A 10,993-nucleotide genomic window follows, 5' to 3' on the forward strand; every position below is an offset into this window, starting at 1 on the left:
AGTCTTGCTTGATTTTTCAGTATCGGATCCATTATTCCTTCTACGATGTACTCAATTAGTTCTGATTCTGGCATCTTCAAAGGTTGAGCTATAACTTTTTTGGCTTGACAATAATCAGAAAAAGTTTCAAATGTTGGGTTCTATTCTCCAAACGCTTACGAATTTCAAATGTGTTCACAGGACGATCAAAAAATTCTTTGAGGTTCTTCAGTATTTCATCGTAACTCTTCAACATAAAATCAGCTTGCGAATGTAGCCAGGATGGAGCTTTACCTTTAAGGTTCCGGATGATCACCAACTTCATGATAAACTCGTTAACTTTAAGCGCATTTTTCGTATTCTCCGTATTCTGACATCTTCTTCAGAAGCTCCAGCAAAGGATGGCAGCATAATAGAAATCTCTTCCGGTCCAAAATGATGCATTTGATGGAAATTTGAACTATTTTGAATCAACGCAGCATTTTCCTTGATTGAATTTCGAGCTAGAATTTGTTAAACATTACAATCTTGACTGATACAATCTCCACTTCCAGGATCGATGCGATTTGACACCGATCCTGAAGTTATGTGGGCAGCGGAAGCAGCAGCATTCATTGCGTGTGGCACGGCGATACCTGCAGGTTGTAATCCGCTTTCTTGAAATGAATTTTTACGTATTCTCGACGTCCTTTCCAAGCACACGTCTCTTATTCTCTCCTCAGGTAACGAACTTGTAACAGGATGGACAGAGTTTACAGAGATTCTACCAACATCCACAGTATTTGAATTTTGAGTTTCGTTTCCACTTTCTCCACGGGAAAATCGATTTTCAAATGTACCATGGCTTGAGAAAATTGGCTGTTCCATTTCTGCAGAGGTCTTTTGGCTTCGTAATAGCATGGCTTATCCCACTTCTGAACTGTAGTAATGAAACACGACTTGATGGTTCAGGGGTTTATTATACAATAATCATCCCTAACGTCAAACAACTACTACTGTACCCTATGTCAGCCTACTATGATCTCTACTATGATGGGTTTGATAGTGGACTATTAATTAAATCAAAAATTAAAGCCTGTCCACGTTAAATTTCGGACACCCAAATAATGGCAGCAAAAAAAAGTTACTCATAATTCAACAAAAACAATTGTTTATTTCAGAATAAAAGAGTTATATCTACAAAATAAACAGTTGACAAGGATGTTAATCCTTCTTTCTGTAAAATTCTCTAACTTTCTGTGGTACACCCGCCATCCGTGTCCGAAATTTATCGTGGACAGGCTTTATCAAAGAAGATGATGTGTTTATCTCTTGTATCGCGTGAGGTGAGATGAGTTGACTTAAGAAGTATGACCAAAAGTCTCTATTTAAGATCAGCTTGTCCGACTCACAGAATAAGCCTTGATGAGAAAAATGACATCAAGTATCGTCAACAACGTCAGGGGTCATCGATTTTGTGGGGAGTCTGGATGATCAACTGGAATCCCAAAATATCGCTCGTTGTTTATTAGAACTTTGAAGTTAATTCAAAAAATACCAGTAAATCAATGCAGATTTCTTGCACTCTATCTGAAAAATCCCTATTCGATCTAATTTTCGACTAAAAGTCCTTTGAACCAACTATCACAGCTTCTTAAAGCAATTAAATTATTTTCGACCAAATATCCATTCGACGAAATGTCCATTCGACCAAATGTACTTTCGGCTCAATGTAATTCGATCGAACGTCATTCGACCAAATGTCATAGATTTGTAGTAACAGCTTAGTATTCCTCAATCAGGTAAGAAAGGTGAAATTATAATCACAAATTTTCAATCCTGCTTAATTTGGATCGTTGGAGAATCAGAACCTAGTTGACTAAGTTATAGATAATTCCAAATTTATTCGATAAATGACGTATGGAGGCAATCAGATGATAATTAGACTACACCTTAACCAGTGCTGAAAAATGCTTCTTTTCGATACCGTTAGCAATGCTGAAAAATAGCACTTTTCAGCACTGTTTCTTACGATAGGAAAAGTAGGCCGTTATATTGTCCATTCTCTTTACAAAAAGTAGGTTGATATGCATGGGAATGTCTCAAGGATAAAATTATAGGTCTCTAGTAGATTCGGGGTTGCTTAATCTCATGCCGTTCTCGGAAATTTTGCTGCATCTCACGATTTATGGCTACAGGTCGCCAAAGTTGTATAAAACACTGGTTTCATTGATGTTTACATGAAATTTAAAGTTAGATTTATCAAACTTTTTGGAGATCTGCAAAATAGAACTTGAACTTTCATTTAAGATATAATTTGGTTGAAATTGCACGATGAAAATAGATTAAATCGATCTAAACATGACTCTTATGCCAAACACATGACATTTATTAATAATTTTTCAAGTAAGTTTTTGGTTGTCTGGGGAAATACGTGTATCTGTCAAAGGATACAAACTCTAGCAGAATTAAATGGTATAGTACTAAATTCGGTATTTCGATTATTTAGAATTATTTAGTTAGCATGATTTTACGCTGTAAATTAAACAAATATATACCTAATGCACATGAAATGAACGAGCCGTTGATTCATCCATGTGGAATATTTTTGACAGATTGTTCAGCGTGTAGGCCTCTTCATGTGACAGTCGTGAAATGTGTCAGTTTCAGTCAAGATTGCAAGCATTCCTGTGCCAGTTTACATTATTAATCGTTGAGTTTTCAGTCATAATTCGTCGACAATCATAAAAGTTCATGTCAGGTACCGTAAGGCGGGGTGACATTGGTCCATAAGGGTGACTTTGGGCCAATATTTTTACAGCAAGCTAATGCCAGAACAATGACAACAATATGTCAAGCTTGAAGAATACGTGATAAATAGCCAAAAGATGGTCATACATTAGTTTTTTGACGTTCCTGCTAGCCATAAGATGCATCGAAAGAGGCGGTCAATGTCACCCCCTAGGCCCAATGTCACCCCGCACGGCGGTAAATTTGAGATTTTTTTACTATGTGCTCGAATTTAGTAGCTGAATAGCTGAAATACGCGTACCTGTTGAAGGATACAAATGTCTGTTTAGAAATAAAACAGGTGTTAGTAAAATACTTAGAAGCTCGACGGATCACTTTAAATTGAAAGATTAGCTCACAAAAAATACCATATACCACTTTTCAAGCCAACGAAATAATTTCTCAGTGTACAATTCAAAAAAAGGCGCCAACTGGTCACTTGACATATTGAACTCGATTCTCCACAAATGCGCAAGCACCAAAATTCGACTGTCTTCGGAGGGGAATCCCTGCAACAAACAGTAAATGTTGCACGTTCCAGTGAGTGACTTGTTTCCGATTATTCCATTGCAATGAGTTATATTATCCAATACCGAGAAGTACACTGTTTCGTTTTACAGCCTCAGTTTAAGGACCAGTTTGTTTGGGTTCGTTTTTTTGTAAACATTTTCTGTGTGCTTCTTATTATTTCTGACATTACGTCCTAACTGGAACAGAGCCTGCTTCTCAGCTTTTGGTTTCATGTTCCATTTTTTAATACGATCAGAAAAAATATATATTCAATGATATATTTCTCCTGTACAGCCACCACAAGACTGTGGCCCGAGTCTCTACATTTGTAAATTCGGTCCTGATGAGATACAAGGGATTGCTCAAGTAATCATTTCTCTACCTATCAAAACCAAAGCCTTGCATTTTACTTGATATTGTGATGATAAACTGGCATAATTTGAGTCTTGGTTGCTAAAAGAAACCTTCAAACGGAGTCTTTTTATATGCTTTACACAAGTTAAACGCTTTCGCTTCGGGTTTTCTTTTTAAAAAAGTAATACAACTAGTTCGATCGACGACCTAACTCAAATTGGTTTTAATTTTATTCCAATCAATATATTACAGCTCTGATCTACTGCTTTGCCACTTGTTGTTGAGTCTATTCTGCTATCCGACTCGTTGTTTATTTTCGTTGTTACCGGCGTCTGTTGTTTTTCATTACGGCTTCAGCCTGGTTCAATAGTTAATTCCTCCCGCCTTAGTGATGAGGTTCCATCTGAATCAATTCTGCTGGTGACAGGTTCCGAAAAATAGTTTGTTGATGTCCTGATTTAATTTCTTTTGAAATCTGTGGAAAGTTGTTGGTGATTGTTCTTGATGTAATTCCTTTTGAAATTTGAGGAAGGTTGTTAATGATGGTTCTCTTTCTGAAATAACATAATAGAATTGTTGATGCAATGATGAACGGGGAGAATGATATTCCTCCGATTAAAGACCAATGAGGCCAATGCAGACTTATGGATGATAAACGAATTTTACCCAATTCTTTCCTAGTCTGTTGTTGTAGTTTATGGAGATGTTCCAAACTAATATTGAGAATTTCTTGGTGCATCTTAATCTCTATTCCATTCAATGGTAATTGAATCGGTTGGTTCAACTGAGTTGACCTGATAAATCTCGCTGTTGTGGATGAGATAGAACGGATTTGGTATGTGTATTTGTTTCTGGTCAAAAACAATCGGGATGAGTTGCACTTTGTTGAAATTCCTTGAATCTAATTTCGGCATGTTGATGATGAGAGCAATCTCTAAGTCATTCGAGACTACTGGTGTTGTGGCATATGAAATGGCTTCTATGGCTGAACGAGCTGTAATATTTTCTTTAGCTAAATCTGTGATTAATACATTTATTTCTGATTGGCTTAATATTTTTTCATTAACAATTCCTACTTTTGCTAAGGTTATGGTCTCAATTATTCGATACAATTTTTCTATAAGGTAGTTTAAATAAAACAATATTTTAATGCAATAAATTTCAATTGATTCTTTGTTAAAATGGCTGATAGCTAATTTTGTTTAAAGAAGAGCTTCTTTTAATTGTAAATTTAGTTCTCTATTAATTTTGATCTGGTCGTTATTATTTATAATTAAATTATTAATTGATGAATTAATTATTTTTAAATCATCAGCATCTGGACTTCCAGCTAGAAATTTCCAAGCTTTACCTAACATGTCCCATCGCTTGCTTCGTTTAATAGGATCTATGCTTTTGAAGGCTAAATCTACTTCGTTGAACTTTTCAATTATTAAGTCAGAAAACTAATAATTACTAAAATTTCCAAATTGATCTTTAAGAGTTTTGGCTTGCGATCTTATTATGGTGAGATTGAAATGATGTATGTAATATCTATAGTCAAGTTTTATTCTTGCCTCACCATGATGAAAAATGAGAACGGGCTGATTTCCTAAGTCTGTCAAGTCCATGAAAACGTCATGTTTTAGGATTATTGATTGTGAGGATTGTGAAAAGATGGCCAGTATCAGTCTGAAATATTAAAAATGAAAATAAGTTATATTTACTGTTTCCTTATCTTGATGTCATTTTTATGAATTCTACGTCCATCTTGAGTGGTGATAGTGCTTGTCTTAACTTTGTCAATTTGGACTTATATCTTGGTTTATGTTTGAGTCTTTGTCTGGTTTTTTCAAAGGCTGTTTGATTTTCAGTTATGTCTATGTGTTTTGTTTTTTTGTTATGATGTTTCAAATCATTATGTTGTATTGTTAATAAATTCTGATAAACTTGTTCTGTTATTCGTGGTGTTCTGGGTGAAGGAAGAATAATTTCATGTGGCCGTTACTTTGTAGAGGAATGTATTGAAGAGTTATATTTGTGTACAGAAAGGTTTATTAATTCAATTAAACCTTTATTAGGATTCTCAGCTTTAGTGATACGATATAATTCAAGAAGAGTAGAATGAAATCTCTCAACTTGACCATTCATCTCACTACGGCCGGTAGCTGTGATGTAAGTGGTAATATTATGTGTGTTATAGAAATTGACTAATTCTCCAGCCATGAAAGATTTTTCGCCATCCATCACAAGAACTTGTGGTGTGCGATATCTTAATAGGATTTCTTTAACAGCTGGTGTGACGTCAATTGATGCACGGGATTCTATGAATTTTATCTGAGCAAATTTTGAAAACTTGTCAATATAGGTCAGGAAATGCTGATTTTCTAAAAACATTACATCAATGTGTACTATTTCAAAAGGTGCTCTTGGGATTGAGGTTTTTTGGATGGGGTATTTAATAGGATTCCTGTCATATTTGCATTCATTGCAAATTTGACAGTTCGTGACAAATTCATGAACTTTTTTACTTAATTTTGGAAAGAAATATTTTCGAAAATTTTTTAATTTATTTTCTTCTGCTCCTCGATGTGCTTGGTTGTATTCGTTGCGAATAATATCCCATTGACGATCCTCTTCTGAAATGTCTTCAGGTATTTTTTGGGAAAAACGGATTTTTAAAATTTTATTTCTGCCAATGTGTTTTTTGTAAACCTCTTGTAGTTTACCCATTATGTTTTCAGTAGTAAACAATCCGTTAATCCTAGTATGATTGAAATGATTTATAGGAACCTGTAAAAGACGATCTTCATTAGTATTTGAAATTGAAATTTCTATTCTTGTATAATTTGTGAAAGGATGGGTGACCGTTATATTTTCGTTGCCTTCTTTTAAAATTATCTGATATTTAAAAACATTGACGGGTGATTCAGTTGACTCGATACAAAAATCATCACTACCTTCTGATGTATGTTGTGTGCCTGTCAGAGAACAAACTATTCTACTTAGGGCATCGGCAACTACATTAGCTTTTCCTGGTTTGTATATGATTTCATAATCGTGCTCCTCTAAATATGCCTTCCAACGTTTGAGTTTTGCATTTGTATTTTTCGGTGATAAGGCGAAGGTTAATGGTTGGTGATCTCTAAGAATTTTGAATTTTGCTCCGTACAAATAATTCCTAAACACTTGTAGGGACCAAAATATAGCAAGCATCTCTTTTTCTGGTACAGAATATTTTTCTTCTATTGTGGATAATGTACGAGAAGCGAAATGTATTGGTTTATCTTTACCGATTTCACCTTGAATGGTTTATTATAATCGGGGTATATGAGTATGTCAGATGAAGTAAGTAATGTTTTCATTTTACTGAAACAACGTCTCTCATTTCCTGAAAGTGAAATTTTTATATTTGAGGAGGGATTTTTTCCCCCCGAAGAAGGTTTGTAAGAGGTTTTGCAATTTTGCCGAAATCTTTTACAAATCTTCGATAATAACTCATCATTCCAAGAAATGAACGAAGTTCCTTCAAATTTTTTGGTTCAGGATATTTGTTGATAACTTCATTTTTTTTTTGTGTTCGGCTTAATACCATCTTCGCTTATAACGTATCCCAAAAATTCAAGTTCTGAATGTAAAAATTCACATTTATCAAGTTGAATTTTAAGATTTGCTCCATTTAAAGTTTCCAATACAATTTTCAAATTTTTCAAATGTTCTTTTAATGTTTTTTCCGAAAACGATGACATCATCCATGTACACATAACATATTTTACCAATATGATCTCTGAGTACATCATCAATAGCACGTTGAAAAATTGCTGGTGCATTTTTTAAACTAAATGGCATTCTGGTAAATTCATATTTGCCATTATTAATTGCAAAAGCGGTCTTTTCAATATCCTTTTCCCTCATTTTAATCTGGTGAAAACCAGAAGCTAAGTCAATGGTTGTAAAATATTTTTGTCCTTTTAGTTGATCCAAAACGTATCCGATTTCTGGCATTGGATATTTATCAGGAATTGTTTTTTCATTTAATTTGCGGTAATCAATTACCATTCGGAATTTTTTTTTCTCTTGATGCATCTGTTTTCTTTGGGACGACCCATACTGGGGCAGTCCACGCTGATCGTGAAGGACGAATTATACCGTCTTCCAAAAGCTTATTGATTTGTTTCCTAACTTCATCTGTATAGGCAGCTGGGTAAGGGTATACTTTCTGATGAACTGGAATATCATCAGTGGTATTAACAGCACATTCAACATTTGTTGTGCATGTTAATTTTCCATTGGGTTCGTGGAATACTGCTTTTAAGCTATCAAGAACGGATTTAAGTTCAGTTTGTTCTTCTTTGGAGAGATGATCTGGTCGAAAAATATTATGGGATGAATAGTTCGGTTTGGAATATATATGAAGTGGGATGACAAGTGTTTTATTATCATGGTATAATGAGAAAGTTTTGTTGTTGAAATCAATTTGAGCATTTAATGCATTTAATATTTCAGTTCCAATAACACCATAGACAAATGAATGAAATTTGTGTAACAAAAATTTAGACAAATAGTCAATTTTTGGATGAAAGAAATTGATATCAATTGCAGAGGTTGCATTAAATTTCCCATTAGCACTTGTGATATCTGAAGCATTGAAGTCGTATGGTTTGCTTTTTTTATAAGACCAAGCAAGTTTTGGATTTATTAAATTCACATTTGCCCCTGTATCAATTAGAAATGGAAATTCTCCATTTGTTGTTTTCAAGTTGATATAAGGCAAGATAGGTTTCATCAACTTGGATTCCATTCTAAAAAATTCGTGGAACAAGCACCTTCTTCTTCTTCTCGTATGTTTTGAGGAGGATTTTCTGTCTGGATCTCTGCATCTGGTTGCTGTTGAGGATTATAATATTCATCATGAACAATAAAGGGATCATAATAATTCTCCATTTGATCATAGTATTTGTTTGAATCACATTCATAATGTTCAACATTGTTGTCTATTGGGTTAGCAAGCCTTGTGTAATTCGGCAGTGGAGGACAATGTGGAGGAGGTCTGTTGAAATTTATTGGTGGTCGATTATTATAATTGACCATTTGAGATCGAACGCTTTGGTCGACTTCCATAGGTATTGGTTTTTGTTGAGGTTTTGGCCATGGTCTAAGTGATGGTTGAAATGAATGATTAGGATTTGGATTAGGTTTTGGCCATGGTCTGAGTGGTGGTTGTAATGAACGATTGGGATTAAAATGATTCAAATTTGAATTAAGATGTAATGGTGAATAAAATCGAGATGAGTTATAAATCTGTTGTTGTCTAGATGCAGGAATCGAAGGATAATTTGGAATATTTCTTGGTGGAGGTACTGGTTTGCTTTGATTGGGTGAAGAGTCTAAACCTCTTGGTTTTGGAATTGGATGATTAGAATATTCATTTCTGAACGGGGCTGATCTCATGTCCATATTATAATAGTCAAGACAGAATGATATGCTCTATTTAAAGTTTTCAAGTCCGCTGTTTTCATTAAAACATTTAAAGGATGCTCTACTCCTCTTATAAATGAATCTAAAGCCTTTTTCCTAAAATAATCTATATGAGATGTTGCGTTTTGTTGCATATCTCTATCAATTTGAATTTGTACAATTGAAGCGGATAATAATTCGTTAACTCTACTGAAATATGAACTCAAAGTCTCATTTGAACTCTTTTTGATAGTGGTAAGTTAGTAATCAAGGGTTTGTATATCTCTTTTGTCTCGATAATAAAGAAGTAATGTATTCTTTATATCAGCCCATGAGAAGAATACATCATTAGCATTTAATACATCAGATGCCTCATTTATTATTTTTCGTCTAATACTTCGAATTAAAATTCCATATTCGGCAGAATCAGTTGGGAGATCTTTAAATAAATCGAATATTCCTTCAACGTCAGTTATCCATTTAATTAAATCAGTCGGCTTTCCATCAAAAATGTTGAGTCCTTTTACAAAGTCCGACAACTTTCCTACACTTGCATCCAGAGTCTTCTTCAAATGATGCAGAAGGGGGTGCCATTATTACGAAATAATAAAAATTAAAGAATCACTAATTTTAAACAGATAATAAAATCTCGTAATCAGGGTCGTTGCTTATTTTTCACACACTGGTTGGATTATGTTAAAACTGAATCTCTTAGTCAAATTCGTTAGCTGAGTCGTCTTTGATATTCCGATTTATTTCACTTAATTAAACACTGTTTCACTATTTTATTTATGCCAAGACAATTGAACTTTTTGGGGAAATGAAATTTATTGATCTTAAAACGAATGCTACACTATATTGCCTATGAGGACTTTTTTGGGTTTCACTGCACTATATACTACTTACATATAGGACCGTGTCCTGGGTACGGCCAGCATCTGTTCCAATCTGGTCTTTTTATTTGGCAGTACAACAAGTTCGGGGGAGAGGTGGCTGAAATTTTGGGTTTATCCGGTTTGCTCCGCTGCTATGTTGCTGCTTCACTACTGAGGACCCTCGTATCGATTGGGATTAATTTCCACGGTGACCTTCCTTCTCGCTTCGTGAAGTGTTTGGCTCTTTGAACCAGTTTTGTGAATTTTTACACTGTTTAGAGTTTTGCACTTTTCGTCGTGCTTGGCTCTAGGGACCAAGTTTAAGAATTTTACACAATCACATATACTGTTCCCGATATTTGCTGTATCTCGCCGGAGCCTCCAGTTAAACGCTTTCGCTTCGGGTTTTCTTTTTAAAAAAGTAATACAACTAGTTCGATCGACGACCTAACTCAAACTGGTTTTAATTTTATTCCAATCAATATATTACAGCTTTGATCTACTGCTTTGCCACTTGTTGTTGAGTCTATTCTGCTATCCGACTCGTTGTTTATTTTCGTTGTAACCGGCGTCTGTTGTTATTCATTACGGCTTCAGCCTGGTTCAATAGTTAACTCACGTACATATAGGATGGTTTACCCACGTGGGCTCTACATGGTTTAGACAAAAGTAGTACAATGGTATATTGGAGATAAAAACATCTATTAAATAATCTCTTACTGAAGAAGATTTTGGAGTTCAGAAACATTTCAAAACAAATCCAATAGATCTTCGAGCTGTTAAGTGAAATACCTATGAGTGAATGGAAGCTGAATTCAATACTATACCATTTAATACCACTAGAGTTTGTATTCTTTGACAGATACTCTTATTTTGACCTCAACTGTTAGGCTGCCTTCAGCGTAGTGTGCTAGACTCGAGTTAAGTTAAGCCTAGTACATAACACAGTTAAGGTCGAAGTACGCGTATCTGTCAAAGGATACAAACTCTAGTGGAATTAAATAGTATGAATACAAATTCGGTTTTCATTTACTTCATATATCCCTTAATTTTATGCATTTTATTTCATC

General features: G+C 34.6%; 1 long non-coding RNA gene across 2 annotated transcripts; it reads right to left on the reverse strand.

Annotated features, from left to right (window-relative positions):
- Positions 1-3,806: 3,806 nt before the first annotated feature.
- Positions 3,807-10,534, reverse strand: LOC110677195. 2 transcript variants are annotated; one of them, XR_002501010.1, is made up of 2 exons: positions 9,955-10,534; positions 3,807-4,166 (listed from the first exon to the last, which is right to left on the reverse strand). It is a non-coding gene; the product is annotated as an uncharacterized LOC110677195 (long non-coding RNA). The 2 variants fall into 2 exon arrangements; XR_002501011.1 differs by lacking the exon at positions 9,955-10,534 and adding an exon at positions 4,236-6,669.
- Positions 10,535-10,993: the final 459 nt, after the last annotated feature.

Source organism: Aedes aegypti, chromosome 2 (genome assembly GCF_002204515.2).
Source record: "Aedes aegypti strain LVP_AGWG chromosome 2, AaegL5.0 Primary Assembly, whole genome shotgun sequence".
NCBI classification, from domain to species: domain Eukaryota; kingdom Metazoa; phylum Arthropoda; class Insecta; order Diptera; family Culicidae; genus Aedes; species Aedes aegypti.